General features: G+C 38.1%; 1 long non-coding RNA gene across 2 annotated transcripts; it reads left to right on the top strand.

The window, feature by feature from the left end:
* Positions 1 to 2,268: 2,268 nt before the first annotated feature.
* LOC126251563 (uncharacterized) lies at positions 2,269 to 21,331 on the top strand. 2 transcript variants are annotated; one of them, XR_007545758.1, is made up of 6 exons: positions 2,269 to 2,355; positions 10,605 to 10,660; positions 11,134 to 11,285; positions 18,458 to 18,696; positions 19,101 to 19,362; positions 19,604 to 21,331. It is a non-coding gene; the product is annotated as an uncharacterized LOC126251563 (long non-coding RNA). The 2 variants fall into 2 exon arrangements; XR_007545757.1 differs by lacking the exon at positions 18,458 to 18,696.
* The last annotated feature ends 289 nt before the right edge of the window (positions 21,332 to 21,620 follow it).

The following is a 21,620-nucleotide window of genomic DNA, read 5'->3' as shown; positions in this document are numbered from 1 at the left end:
CGCCTTTTTTACCCAATATTTGAGGTTTTAATGAAACAAATTGGTTACACATGTATCATTCAAAGTATTTTCCATCGCTGGCCACTATTTTCTCCCATCTTTCGAGTAGTGTACGAATCCAGCATCGAAAAAATTGTTCATCTTTTGAAGCGCTCCACGAATCGATCCAATTTGTGACTTCTTCATGAGATCGGACGTGTTGGTCAGACAGACAATGCTCCATTGATCTAAACAGGTGATAGTCATAGGAATCAATGTCTGGAGAATACGGCGGGTAGGGTAGGACTTCCCATTTTAACGTTCCCAAGTACGTTTTGATCTCTTCTGCATCGTGGCGTCGATCGTTTCGTGCTGCAAAATCACATTATCGTGGCTCTCGCTGTATTGTGGCCGTTTGTCTTTTAATGGTCTGCTCAAACGCATTAATTGCGTTCGATAACGAGCACCTGTGATTGTTTCACTTGGTTTTAACACCTCATAGTACACGATGCCGAGCTGGTCCCACCAAATGCAGAGCATGATCTTGGAGTTGTGAATATTCCGTTTGGCCGTCGTCATGGTAGCATGGCCGGTATATCCCCATGATTTTTTCGTTTAGGGTTATCGTATTGAACCCATTTTTCGTCCCCGGTCACAATGCGATGCAGAAAACCCTTCCGTTTTTGCCTCTGAAGCAACTGTTCACAAACACATAAACGCCGTTCAATGTCTCTTGGTTTCAGCCCACATCGGACCCAAGTTCCTTCTTTCTGAATCATGGTTGCTGTGTCTTTCCCACTAATCATGCCAATTCTTCTTGAGTTTGACGCGAGTCTTCACTCAGCAATGTCTCCAATTCTGCATTTTCGATAACTTTCTCTCCTCCACCACTATGCCGGTCTACGACGTTAAAATCACAGTTCTTGAAGCGTTAAAACCACTCACGACACGTTCTTTCACTAATAGCGTCCGTACCATACGTACCTGAGAGCATTCGATGAGACTCAGCCGCTGTTTTCTTCATATTGAAACAAAACAGTAACATCTCCTCCAAAGGACGTGATTAGGCTCGTACACTGACATTTTCATTCAACAACAACTTTATAATGCAGACACAGATCGACTAATGTTTGAATGCGGTTATGTTGACCGACGTCCAAGCTAACTGCCTGACATCTGCAATCTGCTTCTTTAGTCCGCTACTTACCGATGTCGCCATCTATCGGCAAACGGCGGGAGCAAAGTTGTACACCTTCTACATTCCCCTTTTGCTTTCACAAGATACTTTCACCAATGTAATAATCCATGGTATTTTACATGGCTGTTTAATGTCCCTTCTGTATAGCTTCTGCAGAAAATAGTGATATGAATTTATCGTCAAATAGTTTAAATTTAATATCGGCATTTATTCACTTTAAATTTCATTCCAGGTTATATTTTGTGAACTATTTTTAAAAACATTTGTTCTGGGCCATTAATTACTTTGATTTCTACTGAGGAGTATCAATACTGAAAGGTGCTGCCTCTGTCTGTGTTAAGCATGTGGTTTGTTTTGTTCTGCTATTTCTGTTTCCATCATTTATTTCTCGGTGCAGAATTACTCTGTTTCTGTCTTTTGATCCACACTTTTTTCTTTTTCGCAATCGTGAATCTAGAGTGTTATGTGCACCTTTACGAGTTTCATAACTTTTCTTTTCGGTACCCGTTAGACAGAAGTGGCTTTAAGAAGGTCTAATGTAAGTAGAGCTACCAGATTTACAAACTCATTGGATGGAAGTTCAATAATTCACTCTGGAGACCTCGTAAATACTCTTTTGTTTTTAAAATGTATTCCACCGATTGTAGCATTTTTAATTGTAATGCCACCAATTCTTCATCAGAGATGAATCCACTTATCATACTTTTTTGGAACGTTGGGAAAATTGTGATAAATACTATTACTACCTTCAGTTTTTGGCTTGCAGTTCCAGTCACAGTAATAGCAAAATAGGGCATTGTTAATTACAAACAGAAGCAATCGACTCAACCGAACCAACAAATTAAGAACAATAGCAAGAAATATATTCATTCAGCTCGTGAACTGAGCAGATCTTTTCGAGAGTTATTTAGTGCCCAGAACGGACAAAACTTTCGGTTCAAGGCATACACGTTGGGATCCTTGAGAAGGGTGCATCTTTAAGAATGTTGTCTGGCATGAGCAGTAGCGGGACAGGCATGTGCAAGTTTTCAATGCGGCTGGTGTTTCATTTGCAACGTTGTGGTACCAGTGCGCAGCTCCGACACCTCCCGCCTACGGCTCTCAGCTTCCGGTTGTTGTTGGTCGAACACATGTGTTATGTGTATCAGTATAACGGCTATGCGGGGAACTTGAGATTGGTAAGATACTGTTGTTTCGTATTGAATTTCGTTGTCATGTGAACTTGATGCATTATCTGTGTGTTTTTGAAATTGCAAATATGTCAGTGTAGCGACTCATGATTCATAGATACGCGCTGTCAGGAATTGCAGTAGTTTTTTATAGTGTTCTCACGAGGACTTCTATCAGTTGTAAGTACTTGAAACTGACTCACAGTCATTGAAGGCAAATTGTGTAGATTAATATTTTCCGCCCAAATATTTCGTTTATTTTGTAACAAGGACAACTCGCGAAACTTCTTTTCGCTTTCACTCTGGTTTCGGAAACTTATGCGCTTGTATGTCGTTAGTTTCACTGCCCTGTTAAGTTCTCCAACATTATTATACATTTAATAGTATCAAAATGACGCTTTTGGTCATCTTAAATGCGGCTGCTCTCCGGTGTAGTTTCATATGATGCAAGTTTTAACTCTGTAACTGCACGCAAATATTTCAGCTGATTGTTGATTCAGTACGATGTATGATCGGATTGCTTGTTATCTAGTCACAGTTACTTTTAAATAATGCAGTTGTGGAATGTACTACATAATTAAATTTTCGGTCCTAAAATATAAGAAATTTCATATCCATTGCTGGAGGCCGCCAGCCTTTTTTTTTTTAGGCATGTGTTTCGCAAGGCCATATATCCTCATGCTTTGTGTTGCCTTTGACTCGGTCTTCTCTTGGAACCATGCAAAGAACGCCCTGGGCTACCTATGCATTCTGCTGACATAGCTAGGTCCTTTCCTTTCTCATTACAGTGGTATTGCATCTTCAGTGAAGTATGTTTACTTCCTTCTCATGGTGATTCCCATCATGATTCTCAACATTAAGTGCTGAGCTGCCCTCTGTATGAAGTGAAAGATGATCTTTTCTTCAAATTCATAAGAATTGTGGAAAAACATGCTAAGTTTACCAATACCAATGAAAGCCAATGTATCCTTGTTTCCATTAACCTCCAGTCCAATTATTAGCTGCCATATATACAAAAATTCGAAGTAAGACTGGCAGAGAAAGCACTTAGTAGTTTGAGTGTTACCTGTAGGCTACCTACTTTTGTTTTTATAGTTTCATATTGTTTGATGAGTAGGCCTTCATTTAAATTTATTTACATCTCTAAGCTTTTGTGATCTGAGCTATAAAACTGTGTGTGATGGCGCTGTAGCACCAAGTGCATCAAGTGACCTGCACACATTCCATATTTATTCATACTAGTTTGTCAAACTTTCACTATATTGATCTCTTACTATCAATAACATGGGCAAAAATTTATAAGCTTAAGATGTCAAACAACTGAAAGTAAGTGTGTGCTGCAATTATATTAGTTACAGCTTGCAAACAGCGAAAAAGAGAAAAGAGAGTTTGGTTTCAAAGAAAGAGCGACAAGTCATATATTAATGAACCGACTGAAATCAGAATCACTGGCCCAAAAGATTTGTAAATTATTTTCCGGTGATTTGTGCATTGTGAAAGTTATTCGTATTGATAAAACGGAGGCAAAATGCGTTAATGACAGAGGCAGTCACATTCAACAAGATTAGGTGGTAACTTTGAGATGTCTGCCAACAGAATGATTGCTTGAGTTTAGTCCTGTATCAGCAAGCAAAGTTACTAAAATTCTATGGAAACCTGGGTCATTCCACATCAAGGGGACTACGGGTCCCCACTTGACCATCTCCAAATCTAATGAATTTTCAGGGGCTTTTAAAGAGAGGCTACTCACCTTCTTATTGCATACAAAGGTGCACATGAGCCAAGTTTGCTAGGCTTTTTAAAAGTTCTAGCAAACATTTAATAATTTGTTTTAATATACACACGCAACTTTTTATGCTGAATCACGCCAAGGCAAAAGCTAGAGATTTAGCTACAGTAAATATAGATCCAGGGTTCTAAAGTGGCTAAAAAATTTGTTGCACTTTTCTGAGCGTCAAGGTGTGACTGACTACTGCGACTTCTCATATGAACCAATAATCGCACCAAAACTTCAGAGTTGTTCATATCTATGATGTCTATATATCAGTCAAATATAATTAACATTGCATGTCTAGATGGAAAGATATGCATCTGCAAAGTTGGCCAACAATTTCTACATGCAAATTTTAGGGTATTTTTGAAGGGAAATATCTCAACTGTCTAGCGCAATCCTTTTTTTCATGCCGCAGCGGACCATACTTTTAAGCTTTCACAGCAGTATTGTTTAGTTTCTGGATTTTGCATTTTGATGAGTAAGAATGTTTCAAAAGTTATTATTTTAGCACCTCAACAAGTGAAATCTTTTGCTGATTAAGCCCTGTAATTATTATTTTTATAGATTTGCAGAACAAAAATACTAGAGTTAGTTAAATTTTTGGTTAAACACTTCTACAATTTTGTCAAGGACACAGTGTGGATAACTGTACAATCTTAATGGTGTTGTTGATGGTGCTTCTAAACACACAAAAATATGTTGTTCAGGAATCTAGCAAATGTCTATAGCAGTCAGCCAGTGGAAGGAACAAGTAGAACTGTGTGGGCACATAAAGCTGATGAGGACATCTTGTTGTTTATGTGAAACTTCACACATGTTTTCAACCCACCAAAAATTGCCATACATACATGCAACGTACTGTCCTTGTTGTAAACTTGCAATTGAGGTTGTTAGAATTTCTTATTGTGCTGTGAAGGCATTCACTATGAATGCTGTAGCATCATTGAAAATTCTGCTTACTCTTAGATGATTACAAGTAGTTTATTTTCTGTTGTTCCAGATACTGTATTTCCTATGGCAAACCTTGTTTCTCAATCAGTGAGTTTCTCAATGTTTTCTTTCAGTATACAGGGTGGTCCATTTGATAGTGACCGGGCCAAATATCTCACGAAATAAGCATCAAATGAAATTCATGTAGCTTGAAGGGGGAAACCAGATGGTTCTGTGGTTGGCCCGCTAGATGGCACTGCCATAGGTCAAACGGATATCAACTGTTTTTTTTTAAATAGGAACTCTCATTTTTTATTACATATTCGTGCAGTACGTAAAGAAGTATGAATGTTTTAGTTGGACCACTTTTTTCGCTTTGTGATAGATGGTCACAAACGTAGAAGTTTGTGGTATCACGTAACATTCCACCAGTGCGGACAGTATTTGCTTCGTGATACATTACCCGTGTTAAAATGGACCGTTTACCAATTGTGGAAAAGGTCCATATCTTGTTGATGTATGGCTATTGTGATCAAAATGCCAAACGGGCGTGTGCTATGTATGCTCCTCGGTATCCTGGACGACATCATCCAAGTGTCTGGACCTGCGCCGAATAGTTAAGTTATTTAAGAAACAGGAAGCGTTCAGCCACATGTGAAATGTCAGCCATGACCTGCAATAAATGACGACGAAGTAGGTGTTTTAGCTGCTGTCGCGGCTAATCCGCACATCAGCAGCAGACAAATTGCGCGAGCATCGGGAATCTCAAAAACGTCGTTATTACGAATGCTACCCCCACATCGATTGCATCCACACCATGTTTCTACGCACCAGGAATTGCATGGCGACGACTTTGAACGTCGTGTACAGTTCTGCCACTGGGCACAAGAGAAATTACAGGACGGTGCCAGATTTTTTGCATGTGTTCTATTTAGTGATGAAGCGTCATTCACCAACAGCGGTAATGTAAGCAGGCATAATATGCACTGTTGGGCAACGGAAAATCCACGGTGGCTGTGACAAGTGGAACATCAGCGATCTTGGCGGGTTAATGTATGGTGCGGCATTATGGGAGAAGGACAATTGGCCCCCATTTCATCGATGGCAATGTAAATGGTGCAATGTATGCTGATTTCCTACGTAAAGTTCTACCGATGTCACTACAAGATGTTTCACTGCATGACAGAATGGCGATGTACCTCCAACATGATGGATGTCCGGCACATAGCTTGCATGTGGTTGAAGCGGTATTGAGTAGCATCTTTCATGACTGGTGGATTGGTCGTCGAAGCACCATACCATTGCCCGCATGTTCACCAGATCTGACATCCCCGGATTTCTTTCTGTGGGGAAAGGATATTTGCTATCGTAAACCACCGACAACGCCTGACAACATGCGTTAGCGCATTGTCAGTGCATGTGCGAATGTAACAGAAGGCGAACTACTCACTGTTCAGAGGAATGTCGTTACACGTATTGCCAAATGCATTGAGGTTGACGGACATAGTTTAGAGTATTTATTGCATAAACGTGGTATTTACAGGTAATCACGCTGTAACAGCATGCATTCTCGGAAATGATAATTTCACAAAGGTACATGTATCACATTGAAACAACCAAAATAAAATGTTCTGAATTTCAATTTAAAAAACCTACTTGTTACCAACTGTTCGTCTAAAATTGAGCCATATGTTTGTGACCATTACAGCGCCATCTATCACAAAGCGAAAAAAGTGGTCCAACTAAAACATTCATATTTCTTTACGTACTGCATGAATATGCATAAAAAAAATGGGAGTTCCTATTTTTAAAAAACGCAGTTGATATCCGTTCGACCTATGGCAGCGCCATCTAATTGGCCAATCATAGTGCCATCTGGTTCCACCCTTCAAGCTAGACAAGTTTCGTTCTTTGTAGTTTTTTCGTTTGATTCTTATTTCCTGAGATATTTGGCCCAGTCACGATCAATGGACCACCCTGTATAAAAAAACCATTATGCCTGGAATACTATCATCACAGAGTTTGAATAAATCATATGGAGTCAATATCTGGTTATACAGGGTGTTTCAAAAAGGTACGGCCAAACTTTCAGGAAACATTCCTCACGCACAAAGAAAGAAAATATGTTATGTGGACATGTGTCCGGAAACGCTTACTTTCCATGTTAGAGCTCATTTTATTACTTCTCTTCAAATCACATTAATCATGGAATGGAAACACACAGCAACAGAATGTACCAGCGTGACTTCAAACACTTTGTTACAGGAAATGTTCAAAATGTCCTCCGTTAGCGAGGATACATGCATCCACCCTCCGTCGCATGGAATCCCTGATGCGCTGATGCAGCCCTGGAGAATGGCGTATTGTATCACAGCCGTCCACAATATGAGCACGAAGAGTCTCTACATTTGGTACCGGGGTTGTGTAGACAAGAGCTTTCAAATGCCCCCATAAATGAAAGTCAAGAGGGTTGAGACCAGGAGAGCGTGGAGGCCATGGAATTGGTCCGCCTCTACCAATCCATAGGTCACCGAATCTCTTGTTGAGAAGCGTACGAACACTTCGACTGAAATGTGCATGAGCTCCATCGTGCATGAACCACATGTTGTGTCGTACTTGTAAAGGCACATATTGTAGCAGCACAGGTAGAGTATCCACTATGAAATCATGATAACATGCTCCATTGAGCATAGGTGGAAGAACATGGGGCCCAATCAAGACATCATCAACAATGCCTGCCCAAACGTTCACAGAAAATCTGTGTTGATGACGTGATTGCACAATTGCGTGTGGATTCTCGTCAGCCCACACATGTTGATTGTGAAAATTTACAATTTGATCATGTTGGAATGAAGCCTCATCCGTAAATAGAACATTTGCACTGAAATGAGGATTGACACATTGTTGGATTAACCGTTCGCAGAAGTGTACCCGTGGCGGCCAATCAGCTGCTGATAGTGCCTGCACACGCTGTACATGGTACAGAAACAACTGGTTCTCCCATAGCACTCTCCATACAGTGACGTGGTCAATGTTACCTTATACAGCAGCAACTTCTCTGATGCTGACATTAGGGTTATCGTCAACTGCACGAAGAATTGCCTCGTACATTGCAGGTGTCCTCGTCGTTCTAGGTCTTCCCCAGTCGCGAATCATAGGCTGGAATGTTCCGTGCTCCCTAAGACGCCGATCAATTGCTTCGAACGTCTTCCTGTTGGGACACCTTCGTTCTGGAAATCTGTCTCGATACAAACGTACCGCGCCACTGCTATTGGCCTGTGCTATCCATACATCAAATGGGCATCTGCCAACTCCGCATTTGTAAACATTGCACTGACTGCAAAACCACGTTCGTGATGAACACTAACTTGTTGATGCTACGCACTGATGTGCTTGATGCTAGTACTGTAGAGCAATGAGACGCATGTCAACACAAGCACCGAAGTCAACATTACCTTCCTTCAATTGGGCCAACTGGCGGTGAATCGAGGAAGTACAGTACATACTGACGAAACTAAAATGAGCTCTAACATGGAAATTAAGCGTTTCCGGACACATGTCCACGTAACATCTTTTCTTTGTGTGTGAGGAATGTTTCCTGAAAGTTTGGCTGTACCTTTTTGTAACACCCTGTATAAGGGCCTCTGCAGACTAGCAGGGGCAGCGATGCCAAGATTCTTTTCATGCTGTGAGAGTGGGTGCTGTTGTCGATCTGTCGGTGGCTGACTGTGTTCTTTGAAATGGGAATTGATTGTCTTCCAGTGAGATAAATGTCTGAATGCATATGGTGATTACCTTTGATTGAAGCCATTCAGTGACCTCATTGGGGTGAGTGTTTGATTCTCATTTGGGAGCCCCTTCTACTTTGCTTGCAGAAATGTTACATGAACTGTAATAGTAAAGGAAGCTTTTCTTTCTTTTTTTTATAAGCAAGAATATCCACATATTGAATTGTGTTTCTCTCATGTATAAACATTTTTATGTAAGTGATGAACATTACATTTTGAAGACCTGTAGACACAATCTTCAAGAAGTTACAGAGTTATCAGCTGTCGAAAAGATCATGGCAAGAATATTTAGTTTCAGACTGCAAGAAAGGTATCAGCCAAATATAGGTATGCTGCAATCATATAGAGGGCTCTTGAAGAAAATTGAGAAATATGGATTAGGTATGTGAAATCAGTTGGACTGTGAGTAAGTGTTCAAAGTTGACGAGGTGGATGTAGTTGATGAGGTCGATGTATCCTACATCAGGTTTGAACAACTCCTTAAGTTTCTCTCAAATCCAGACACATTAGGGACACCTTATATTATGATATTATGAGTTTTCACGAAATTGACATGTTTTAAAGTGGATGAGTAGTAATCTGCAGTTTTTTTGTGGTGGATTTTTAAATTAAAATAATTGTAAAATAATGCTGCACTGAAATTTCTTATTTATAGGTAACAGAAATTCCAACAAGATTATTTAAATTAGGAAGTGACATCTAAATATGTTAATTACTGGGATTGATATTGCATCGTATAGACAATTGTTTAAATAGTTAAAATTTAAAATAATTTCATAATTCAGATTTCTTGTAAAATGTTGGGTATTCAGTGCTATTACGTCAAATTTCTAACCCACCTACGACAAGGATTCAAATATAATTAACAGCTCAATTCATATAATTCTGATATACAGATTTAAAGTGAAGGTAAAACAACTGTTCATACAATCGTCATTCAGTCTTCAATTTATTTATGTTTGTACCTTTTCTTATATTAGCTTCTAATTGTTGAGAAACACTGCAATTGTGGCACCCTTGATAATGGAATCCCCCTTCAATTATGATTTTGTGTATTTTTTCTTCTCTAATATACATTGGCAGGGGTTATTGTGCATTAGTCCATGGATGATGGGACTTTTTGTTTGGTGATCTGTGAAGACCCAATTTGAGTCATCTTGTCACCCCCCCCCCCTTCCCTCCCCCCACCAAGTTCATAATAGATGTCTCAAGTTGAAAAGAAATTCTTTTGTGGTGTTTGCCAATTATTTATTTACATTTGCATCATAGCAAGTTTCGTTAAAATGCTGATCGAAATGTTATGAAATTGCTGCTACTGTAGCTTGTTTATTGAAAGTTGTGGATTTAATGGCATTGAGTAATGAAGTATCCTGGAGCATCTGGTGTAGGAGCAGAAATTCTTCCATTTGCATGATCATTTCCTGTGATGTCACTTTCCACAAATGCCTTTTTGATTCACCCCTTATCCCTAAGCTGTAGATAATAAAAAATTCACAACCTTAGTACATCCAGTAACTTTAATATTATATAAATCATAGTTTGCACTTCAAAACTTAATTCATAGGTGGAATAAAAGATGACAAGAGTAAATGTAACATCTCACTGTGCAGATGTGAGATGGGAAACATTGTATTTAGATCAGAAATGATGTAATATATCACTGAGTGCCTGATGCTGTTCTCTAAGAAGAACTGACAGTTCATGTATTTAATGTTGATTATCAGTACATTATAATAGTTTTTAATGCTTGGATTCCTTATTTACAGGCTACTTGTGCCATGCCAACATCAAATTTGGAGCAAGTGGAAGTTCTTTCCATTGAGTGAGTGTAAAATTTCTGGCTTTCATCTTTTGAAAAATGAGGACTTACACTAAACTAGAGTAGCTATGCTATGAAATTTGAGGTGTAAGCAGTGCCATTGGCATGTAGATGTGAAGTGTTGGATTGTATGTGGACAGTGTTTACTGCATTTCAAATGCATATAAACAAATAAAGTTAACTGATTGTATGAAAATGAATTTTAAAGAATAAATTTAATGTTTTGCTATGAGTACTGATTTTAACATTTTTTTTGGTGTGTTTACAATTTCTGGCTCAGTAGGAAATTGAAATTTTTATAGAATGTAGTTTATTTACAAATTTATAGAGTAATGATGAGATATGAACTTCGATGATGACAGCCACTTTGTGACTTTGTGATCAGTTTGATTAGTCTTTCTGAAAATTTGTGACAAAATTTAATTTTGAATGCTGTAATGTATTTTGCGTATAGTGATGCCATTAAAGTTTTGCAGGTATGTTGAGAACAGCCTGCACCAGGAAGGTCCAGGATGAGCAGGTGATGGCATGGAGGTGATGGGACAGGAGCAGGGATAAATTGAGCTGTTTATGAGAAAGATTGTCTACTCCTACAAAAAGCTCATTGTGTGATAATGTTTTGCATCTGGTGAGTCATTTCCCAAAGATTTTTGACCTCTATGATTAAGAATACTGATACATTAATCTTATTATATTAAGGAGCAGTGAAAGTAGTAGCTAGCTTTGGCAATAAAAAATTGTGTAGCTGGAAATGGATAATTTTGTAGCTTTTGTGTGTTATTTTAGCCTTAGGCGATGCAGAAGATGTGGATCCACAAGTAAGTGACATACATGCCACCACAGGCAGTATATCTCTGGCAGCTGTTCTGCCACATATTGATGAATATTTTGAGTCAGAGGGGAAAGGGAAGCTGATAGGAAAGGTAGTGGAGAGAGGGAACGGTATTTACAGCTTTGGGAAGTGAAAGAAATAAGAAAAATAACATTTAACACAATTTATTGCAGTTTCCCTTTCTAAAGACGTCATTTGAAGCAATAACGATGCTTTCTCTTAACTTTCCTTAGATGCGTTCTTCCATATACTGGTTTTCTTGCAAAGTTTCAGTGTGGTGTTTGCACTTTATCCAGTGTTCAGAGACATCATCGGTGACTTGCTGACTTAAATTCTGCACATCATTTCATTCTGAATGTGCAGTTTATGCATGTGACCCTTTCTTTCACTAAGGACCACACATTTTTTATCAAGTTGTAGTGGCTGCCTCACAACCTTAAGTCTCATTTCTACTGCTAAGCTGTCAAGTTCAAATTGATCGTAAATGTGCTAATGATTCCTGACTTCCAACTCCTCTTTTGTATAGCAGCCCAAATTTGAAATATATTTGTCTTCTAATTACTATTAAATGTCTTCCTCTTATGTATTTGAATTAGAATTTTTTCTTGAAGGTAACTGGTATTATCCATGTGGTAACAGAATCCTATTCTGAACCCTGTAATAAATCTAAAAACCAGTGTTTAAATACATCACTATTCATCTTTTTGTGATGATCACTGAATTTGCAAGATGTAAATGTTGGCTTTGCAGTTTCAAGCTATATTGAGAAGGTCGTGGATGACAATGTCGGTTTCCTGTGCTAGTCAATACATTCAAACCACAATTGCTCCTTTTATTCTGCCAGATGTGCTTCTTGGTGTAGTTATGATCTTACTTGGATAATTAATAGGGTTCCAATTCTCTTTTTTTCGTATGGCTATTTCCCAGAAAAATTTTCAAGCTCCAATAATATTGTATCTCTCCATCAGAAACCCTCTTCCGTCCTTGCATCTTCTGTGCCTGAATCGTAAAGATTTCAGAATTGTTCTAATTGAATATCAGCCACCTGTGAAAGAAATCTTGGGTAAAACATCTGCTACTTTTTGCCTGGGACACTTGTCATGGGCATAGGAATTCCAACACAGGTCTTCTGATGAAGATGTTTCTGGAAGCAATACAAATTGGTTCCAGTTCTTGGTGTTCGCCACATGTAGCAATTCCACATGCTTCTGCAAATAATCTCTGTATAGTTGGCAGTGAAACACCACACACATTTATTGTTGCAATCAGCAGTGACAATAAAATTTTCTCTTCTGGCATTGTCTTAAAGATCATGAAAAAAATGAGATGCCTTATATTAACGATTCCCTTTATTTGGTTGTGTGTGTCGTGAAACTGCCACTTTAACTCACAAACAAAAAGTGCAGTACTGTAGATGAAAGTTACTGTTCTGTTAGCAAATGTATGATACTTTCTTACAGGGAACAAAAAAGTGAATAATGGGTAGCAACAAAGTTGAGTCGTGCTGGTGACAGTGGGAATGAAGCACAGTATTGCCTCATAAACCCTTTAACAATAAGTGTTTATTCGGTAGTTGTTGCTTGTTATGATGCTACGTGGATGGCACCTTTGAGAAGAATGACATTGTGGTCAAACTGTGAGCTTAGCCAGTGGCCTCTCATTGGCGCTTAGAAACTGAGGAAAGACGAGGGGTGGGAGAACTGATGTACCAAACAGTGTAATTTTTGTTGTTCTGTAGTGTAGTATTTTTGTCCTTTGTAAAGTTTTTGTGCACATTAAAAAGATAGTATTCCTCTGTTTGTATTTCAACAGTTTTTGGGCAATTCTTTATTCTTATTAAACTATCTGCATATGCTTCTCGATGCAGCATAAATGAGATTTGAGTTTGAAGGTAGTGAATTGATGGAATCTGACAATGGCAATGTGTAGCCAGTCATTCATCCTTTGCAAACCATGGCAAAATATAACAAAGTCATCTGTGCTGTCTTACATTTATCCCTTTTTCAGTTATTTGTATATGTAACCTCCGATCATATCATATACAGGGTCTCAGACCTTTCTTCTTAATTTTCTCTTTCCTTCTATGTATCCTTCAAGAAATATTTTATAATGCCATTTTATTTTAGGATAAGCCCAGAGCAGTTTTCTTCGTTTTGATGTTGGTCTGTAACTCTTTACTCATTCTTCATAGTGCTTCATTCATTTCTCGGTCAAATTAATAAAATGATACAGTTAAGCAGTGAGGTTGGCAGTATTGTCGGTATACATTATCTGTGCCCATCGTATGATTTAAGTTGTGCTTAGTAGTGTGGAAGTAATCTTGCCACTTCTTTGCCCACTTTTGTGTCCAATCTAGAACATCCTGTCACATTCAACCTATACAGACAATCAAAAGAGACAACAATTGGAACATTACCAGTTTAAGTGTTGTCTGCAACTCATTGTGACAACTGGCACTGGAGGTGGTAGAGTGATGTGGCAGCAGTGAACAGGATAGATGTGACCAAGCTCATTCTCTGATTTTTGTTACTAAAAAAATAGCTTGAAATCACTTTAATCTTCTCCTGGTGCATATTGCTCTGTTTTATCTTCTCAACTTTTCTACACGTACACATTTCTGCAGTTTACTTGGTTTGTTTCTAACAGCTAATCACACTATGGGGCACATGTCACTGTTGTCATGTATGTTATATTATGGAGGAATTTAATTCATGCTGCACAACATGTGTGATTCCTTCTTATTTGTCAGCTACAACTTTCAACCACATTTCAATGTAATCTACATCTTGGCTACACTACAAATCAAACTGTTACCACAAAATTTATACTTTTGTGGGTTGTTTGCAGCCAGTGCTGTTTCTCACCTTCCAACTTCTGTAGTTTATCTTCCCAGTTGCTGTCTTGGAGAATCGTGAGGTCTGTAACTTCAATATGTCCTCCATCTTTTAGGCTGTTGATCTTTGTACCTTCTTCGGCCATTTATAATCATCCATTTGTTCTAAATGTCCATTATGTAGTAATTTCTTTCTCAGTAGTTTCCACCATGTTTCCTTCGATGTCAGTCGTTTTTCTGCTTTCTTCATTTCTGATGTAAAGTTGTGAGACTAGCACTACTGCTCTAGTAACCAATTTCCATGGCTAGTAGCTTACCTTTTTGGATTTATTTCCCACACTTTTAAGATGCAGGTGTACATATGCTTTTTACTGTTGTTTTGTGGATAACTTCTTTGTTTCATTTGTGATCTTATTACTTCAAAGGATTGAGTTTCATTGTGAAATAATATGTTTATCTAGTCCAATCTTAATTTTGAGATCTTCATTTGCAATATAGTTACATATAGGAAATTAAAAGAACAGCAACCTAGTACACCCAAATTCCCAGCTTCTAAATCATGCTGTTTGTCACTGTCATATACTCTGTTTATTTTCAAACACTTCTTTTCATAGCCTTCTAACAGATTCAACGTGTGGCTCAAGACACTAAGTACATAGAAGAAAATCCTGAACTTTATTCTGCGAAGTAGTAAAAGTTATTTTGAATAAATATTTAAACCTGTGTTCTGCTTTGCTGCCAGAAACATTTGCATGATGTCAAGTGTCCTGTGCACTGATGGGCTGATGAATCATGGAGAGCAGATTTCTTCTTTGGTTATAAGTTTGATTTGATGATTTTAAAGTTGATGCCAACAGAAATGTGATTTTTCAGTGCAGTGGCTCATTAAAGGCATCAAACACATTTTTTATGAAGGTAAACTATGTGTTTTTATCGCATTGTCTTTTTTAATGTCATGTGAATGAACAGTGTAACAGTTAACTCTTTGACTGCTACAAACAAGCTACTTGCATCCTGTGGAGAGTGCAACTTGAAGTCATTGCCCTATCCTATACTGCTGCCACACAGCCCTGCTCCCCTGTGCTGAATATTCAAGAAGGGCTGGGCATGACAATTTCGTATGCTGCTCGGGTTTTCAACAACCCCGATACAAAATACACGTCCTCTAAGAACTTAAGGTTTCCACTTTAAAAGTCCTCTAGAAATCAATCACTCCATAGACAAATTTTCAGGTATGTCTACATTGCATCACACATAAATTACATACTTCTTAGGATGTGAGAAGCCTAAGATGAAAGGGAAGTATCACTTCAGAATCATCCACATAACGTAGTGTTCTTTGTTATTCATTCTTCCATAAACTTGCTGTTCTACATATTCCTAACCATAACAACTCAAGGAAATGATAAATCTCAGTGATATCACTGACAATATTATGAAAAGGTTAGTTGCTACTGACCATATAATGGAGATACTAAGTCACAGATAGGCATAACAGAAAGACTTTCAGTCAAGGCTTTCGGCCAAACAGGCCTTCATCAGAATTACACAACATACACCTTTACACACTCATGCAAACACAACTCTCGCATACACAATACCATACTAATACATCAGCAGTCGTGGAAACCACATGTATAACTTCATTCATCCATATTTGTTGATTTCATTTACTAATTGTCAGTGATGTGGTGAGCGGATGTGCACGGCAGCTAATGAAATACTTAGCAAATTCTAAGAAAACTGTGGTGAAAAATTCAAATTTCTTTCCCACAAACTATGGTATCTCGTCGCCCAGTAAAGCACTGAATTTCTTTCTGTTATTTGTTTGTTACTGTGCTGCATAGAGTTAAACAGAAATTAAGATTTCTGTAGAGGTAAAAAAATAAAAAAAGTGCGTAGATTTTGTGTATGGTCCATTTTACGTCAATGATTGCAGTGCATGAAATGAAATGTAGCTAATGTGTCAATATTGTATTTAAAGCTGAGAGCAGTGTGATTGCTATCATCATTCTCAAGATATTGGTTTTTGTATCTGTGGGAATGTTGTGCATATTTTGTTCTGGCCATGCCCAGTGTGGTCATGTGCAACCTGATTCATGGTCGCAACACCCATCATACTTCATAAATGGTTCAAGATATGTAAAAGAGGTTTTTTGCAAATGCTAGTAAGCAAAGAGGGTGCATACATTGTTGTATGATTAATACTCAAAACTTTCTCTGTTAAGGTATATCCGAAATGATTTTCTTTTCTTTTTTCCCATGTACTTTTTTAACAACATTTAATATCTTGTCAAAAAAGAATAATGTGGCATTGCACATATTAATATTTGAAATCGGGATTTACCAGGATCAGGGAAATGACATGGAAGGACTAGACCCCTTTAACTAACATAATTTATCCTTTCAACCAAACAAAATTTTTGTAAAGTAACAGCAGCATCCCTTTAAGAAAAACAGGTTGGAAAATTTCAGTGTAATGTGCCATGTTTAATTTATCAACTACAAGTGTTCTAAATGGTGAATGACAGTCACAGAAGTACAACAATAATGAGCTCAAATAAGTTGCAAAAAAAAATAATACTTGAACAATATCGGCATTTAAAAATTTTATTAAATCTGCTGATAAAATAATTAAAACTGAGTTCTTGGTCAATTTCTTTAAGCGAGCTGAAATCCAAGACATTAGGTAGATGCCAAAAAGATAAATGCTAACCAATTAACAAGGCATAACATTTGCCTTACAGCTTACCCAAAAGATTTACACCAAACAATTTACAATAAAATTTATAACAAAGTTAAAATACATATTAAACAGAACAATAACAGTAATGGGAAAATTCCGTGTGCAAGGCTAGTTAATCAAAGGCTTCTTGGCCGAGAGCAAAATTTCATTTACAGTGCAAGTCGGAAAACATAAGGTATTCAACTTGAGCCCAGACAGGATGCAAACCTATCCAATAAGGTCATACGCCCAAGGAAATAAGTGTCACTAAAAATGTAAGATGTAACAGGGAACTACTCAAAAGCAGCTGTAAATTCTTCCAGGAAGGAATGTAAATAAGAACTCGCTAAGATCTTACCATTAGCTGGAGGTCATAAAACACAAAACTTACAGGGCTTTGTCGTAGTTATACCAGAGAGCACACCAGCTTTTAAACAGTGAAAACAAATATTAAAATTCAGAAACTGTTTGTTCTCTCGCATAAGCCCATTTAAAAACAAACACAACTTGATAATTCAAGGGACTGTTCTACAGTTATGCATGAAAGCAGGACACATTAGATAGCCATAACAGCATTAATCATCTCAGATTTTTAAAGATAACGCTGGTCAGCAGCTTAATGCAAGTCACTTCAAAAAATACACAGAGCAGACATGGCAATAAATTGGTCCTAGAATAACATAATCAGATAACAGAGGCTTGCATGATGACTCAATGAATATAAACATGAAGTGGGAAATCTGTGCACAGAGCCGAATGATTAGATACGCATGGTGTAGGTGAACCAAATCTTTTGCCTTCTACCCAGTCCTGCTGAAAAAGCGTGAATGGCAACCCAGAAAAGACGTGGTGATCCACAGCATGTCTGTTGCTCGAAGAACTGCCACAGACCCTAGCCCCACATTGTGCGAAGGCTACACGTAAACTGCCTGGACTGCACTGTTCGAAGGCCCCAAGATGCTGCTCCAGTGGCTGCTTTCGAAGAATAGCCAGGGCAGCGATACCAAACAAGGGAGTAATATGCGCCACCTACTGAAGCACTAGCTAGGAGCTATCGATAGTCGGAAGGAGAAATGACTCACCATAGCTCAATATATGTGATATTCTATGTGGAATACTCAGCTTTAATCAAAATCTGTTTGTTGTTATACCACAAAATGTAGTTGCTAAGTAAATAAATGTTTAGTTATTTCCATTTTCGTTGAGAGCTTTCATTTATTTACAACATGCAGAATGCATTATAGGTACATGTAATGACATTAGGTTGCCACCTAGTTTCTCCCGCAAGACTACTGCAGTGGTCTTTATATGGAGGCAGCTTACACTCTGCTTATGTTTCTTTTATCGTATGATGCCAAGAACCAGGTGTAAGTGCCTGTCATCATCTTCACAATCACTTCCTGTCTACAGCCACAGCAGCCAGCCATGTTATCAGTCAAAAATGAAGATGAAAACAGCAACTCAAATAAGGTCATGGCAGCAAATGCACAAAGACTGAATGATGGAAAGCCACTGAGCACTACGTGGAAATGTGGTTACTTGCCCCCTCTACCTGGCCATTAAGTGCCTCGTGCATTAAAGCTTCCAGAGCACACAGTGGCAAGGGGCAGGCTTATACACTTGTAGACCACCTAATGGAAGGATCGAAGGTAAGCATAACACACACAGATCACCCAGACAGTAGCAGCAGGGCACATTAACATGTAGAGAGCATTCATAGGCTTAAGGCGGTATTAGGTAACTTTTCATATTCACGCTGCACAGGGAAAGAATTGCAGTGTATGAAGCCTTATGAAACTATATAAATGATTTTATGGTTGTGTGAAACAGTTAAATGATCACTGAATGGGTAAAATACTGACACATTAACATTATAGCCAGAGTTGCTGAAGAAGAGGTTGTGTTTGTTTAGTAAAACAATGATGAAATTTTCTTACTGATTATTACATGCTGTTTAAATGTCCTCTGAGAAGAACTGAATATTAAATATTTGTGTAAATATTACTGAATCAGTGTATTTGCCAATTGTTATTGAGAGATTCTTTTGTTCCAGATATGCTGTATCAGTGTGGATTAAGGTGAAATGTAAGAAATGGAGCATTAATTAAATAGAACTGCACCTTTCAAGTTTTTTGATGCAGTGTGTTTTTGGTGTGGTTGATGTCTCAAGATGGCTTAGAGTATCATGTCATAAGACTTGGGGTCCAATTTCAAAAGATACCAGCATGTGGAAGATGAAAACATACAGGATGTCATGACGTGTAAAAGTTGTAATGGGCTGCAGAATCAGTGGCAGTTTGCTGTTGCTAAAGGGTGTAAGTAAACAGATGATGAGTATGATCTTATGTTTTATTTTGATCTTGATGTGAAACACATAAGGAAATTTTAACTTTAATTTACAGAACAGTCTTGAACTTAATGATGATGACTGTGATTATGTGAAGAACAATGAGCAATTATTCGATTAGTCTTTCTGAAAGTTCATATAATGTAGTGAAATCTTAATGTGATTATTATGGTAACTAGAATTTCACTGATTGCCTTTTATAATTGCAGATTCTTTTCTGGGAATACAATGGACAAACAGAACAAGATAAATGTTTGTAGCCAAGTAGGCATATTGCCCAACCCTGAGCAACGAGATATGCTAGAATTATGAAGAACATAGCTACTAGGCCATCAGTGAATAGTGCCATGGGATCTTGTCAAACAAGTTGTGATTCTGTTTACCATCCAGTCACAACAATTCGTGATCTGGAAAGGGAAACATACTGCACAGCTTAAAAAAGAGGTTGAAATAATGATGGGAGCTAGTCCCGAACAGGAGTTGCTGTTTCTGACACCCAAAGCACTGATTTAGTTCATGCTGTCATCCAACAGAACATGCATAAGCAGTAATTAGAAGTAACACCAGAACTACAGAGAACAGGACATGTGTGTCTGTGAGTCATTGTTTTGTAGATCTTGCATGGATGAGGGAGCGTGAGGTGGTTGTACCAAAGGTCCCACTGATTACAATTTTTGTAACTGTTTCCTGACACATAAAAGGGTGTTTTAGAGTTTGTAGTGATGTTCCTTTGGCAGCCTGCTTTCACTTAATTGAAGTAGCAAACCTATAGAGTACATTTGTATAGAAAGGTGTGGTGTCCTGTCGGACATGTGATAGAACAGACAATACTCATGATAAAGCAGCTAGTGCATTTGTAGTTTCACAGACTATACATAATCAAAACAGAAAAAGGAAACAACTATCACATGTTCAGAAGTATTAATAGTGCTAGTGTTAGTAATAATAATAATGATTGCAGATGATAGTGCTGCCATACATCAGCTTTGTGTGTTGTCTAGAGACTTTACTTTGTGCCATATCACAAGGTATGAAGTGCAATGGAATGTTCGGGGAACAGAGTGGTGAGTTCCAATTGATGTTCTGGCCCCCAACCAGATGTGAACCTGATTGGACACCTGGGATGTTACTGAACGTGGCGTCAGAGCTAGTCATCTCCCTTCCTCAAATTTACAGGAATCTGGTGACTTGTATGCAGATGTGTCAACTCCCTCCAGCAACCTTCCTGTGTCTGATTGCTTCCATGCCACGATTTGTGTCACTGCTGTTATCTGTGCCAAAGGTGGACAAACTATATTGTAAGCTGTAAAGTAAAATTTTTTGTTACACTGAAAATGTACCACAACAGAAACGACATCCAGAAAATGGTAGATAACTGGCAACAAGCAGCTCATGCACTCATGACGGCCTATAAAGACACAAATGTCTATAATGCCGACTAAAGTGGATTTAACAAGGAGATGACTGTGGGCCGCACTCTAGCACCCAGAGGTGCTAAAGATATTGTAGGATTTGTACAGTTTGTTCACGTGACAACTCATATGTACATAATTACTGCATCACTTTCACAGAGGGGCAGACTTGCTCTAAAGCTTTTGTTGCAATTAAAGAGTTTCGTTCCTTGAGTATTCATACACATCAGTCTGTGTTCCCAACACCAAATTTAACTGTCCACTCTCACTCCTCCAGCAAAATGACCAAAGAACTGTTGAGGACGTTTTTACAAGAAATGGCAGTGGAAAAAATCAGCGGAGAGAAACTTCTGCTTGTACTGGATTTTTAACCCTTAACCAGAATCGATATTTTGACAAACATAACTGGGATCGTGGGTCCAAATGGACCCCTGAATAAAAATCCAACATAATCCCTAGAAAAGATATAATTCATATGTAAATATGTAATGATTATATTAAAATAAGTTTTGTTTCAAACATAAATCAACTTTTATTGAGCAAAACTTTTTTTATAGTATTATTTTTTAATCTTTAAATCCTACGTCTCATATTTTACAAGAATCTTTAGTACCTTACTTTGGAATGCTACATGATTACAAAAAAGGCTTAGATTTAAAAAACTAGATATAGCATGGGGTTTCTCATAACTTCCCCTTAACATAAATAGGGATTCTTTATGCCATCACTCAGAAACAAAAATAATGACAACGAAACATGGAAGTGTCCAAATGTTATCTATATCAGTACTTGAACTAAGAATGGCACTTGGTAC

Source organism: Schistocerca nitens, chromosome 4 (assembly GCF_023898315.1).
Source record: "Schistocerca nitens isolate TAMUIC-IGC-003100 chromosome 4, iqSchNite1.1, whole genome shotgun sequence".
Classification (NCBI taxonomy): Eukaryota; Metazoa; Arthropoda; class Insecta; order Orthoptera; family Acrididae; genus Schistocerca; species Schistocerca nitens.
This window is presented reverse-complemented; position numbering and strand designations above follow the sequence as displayed.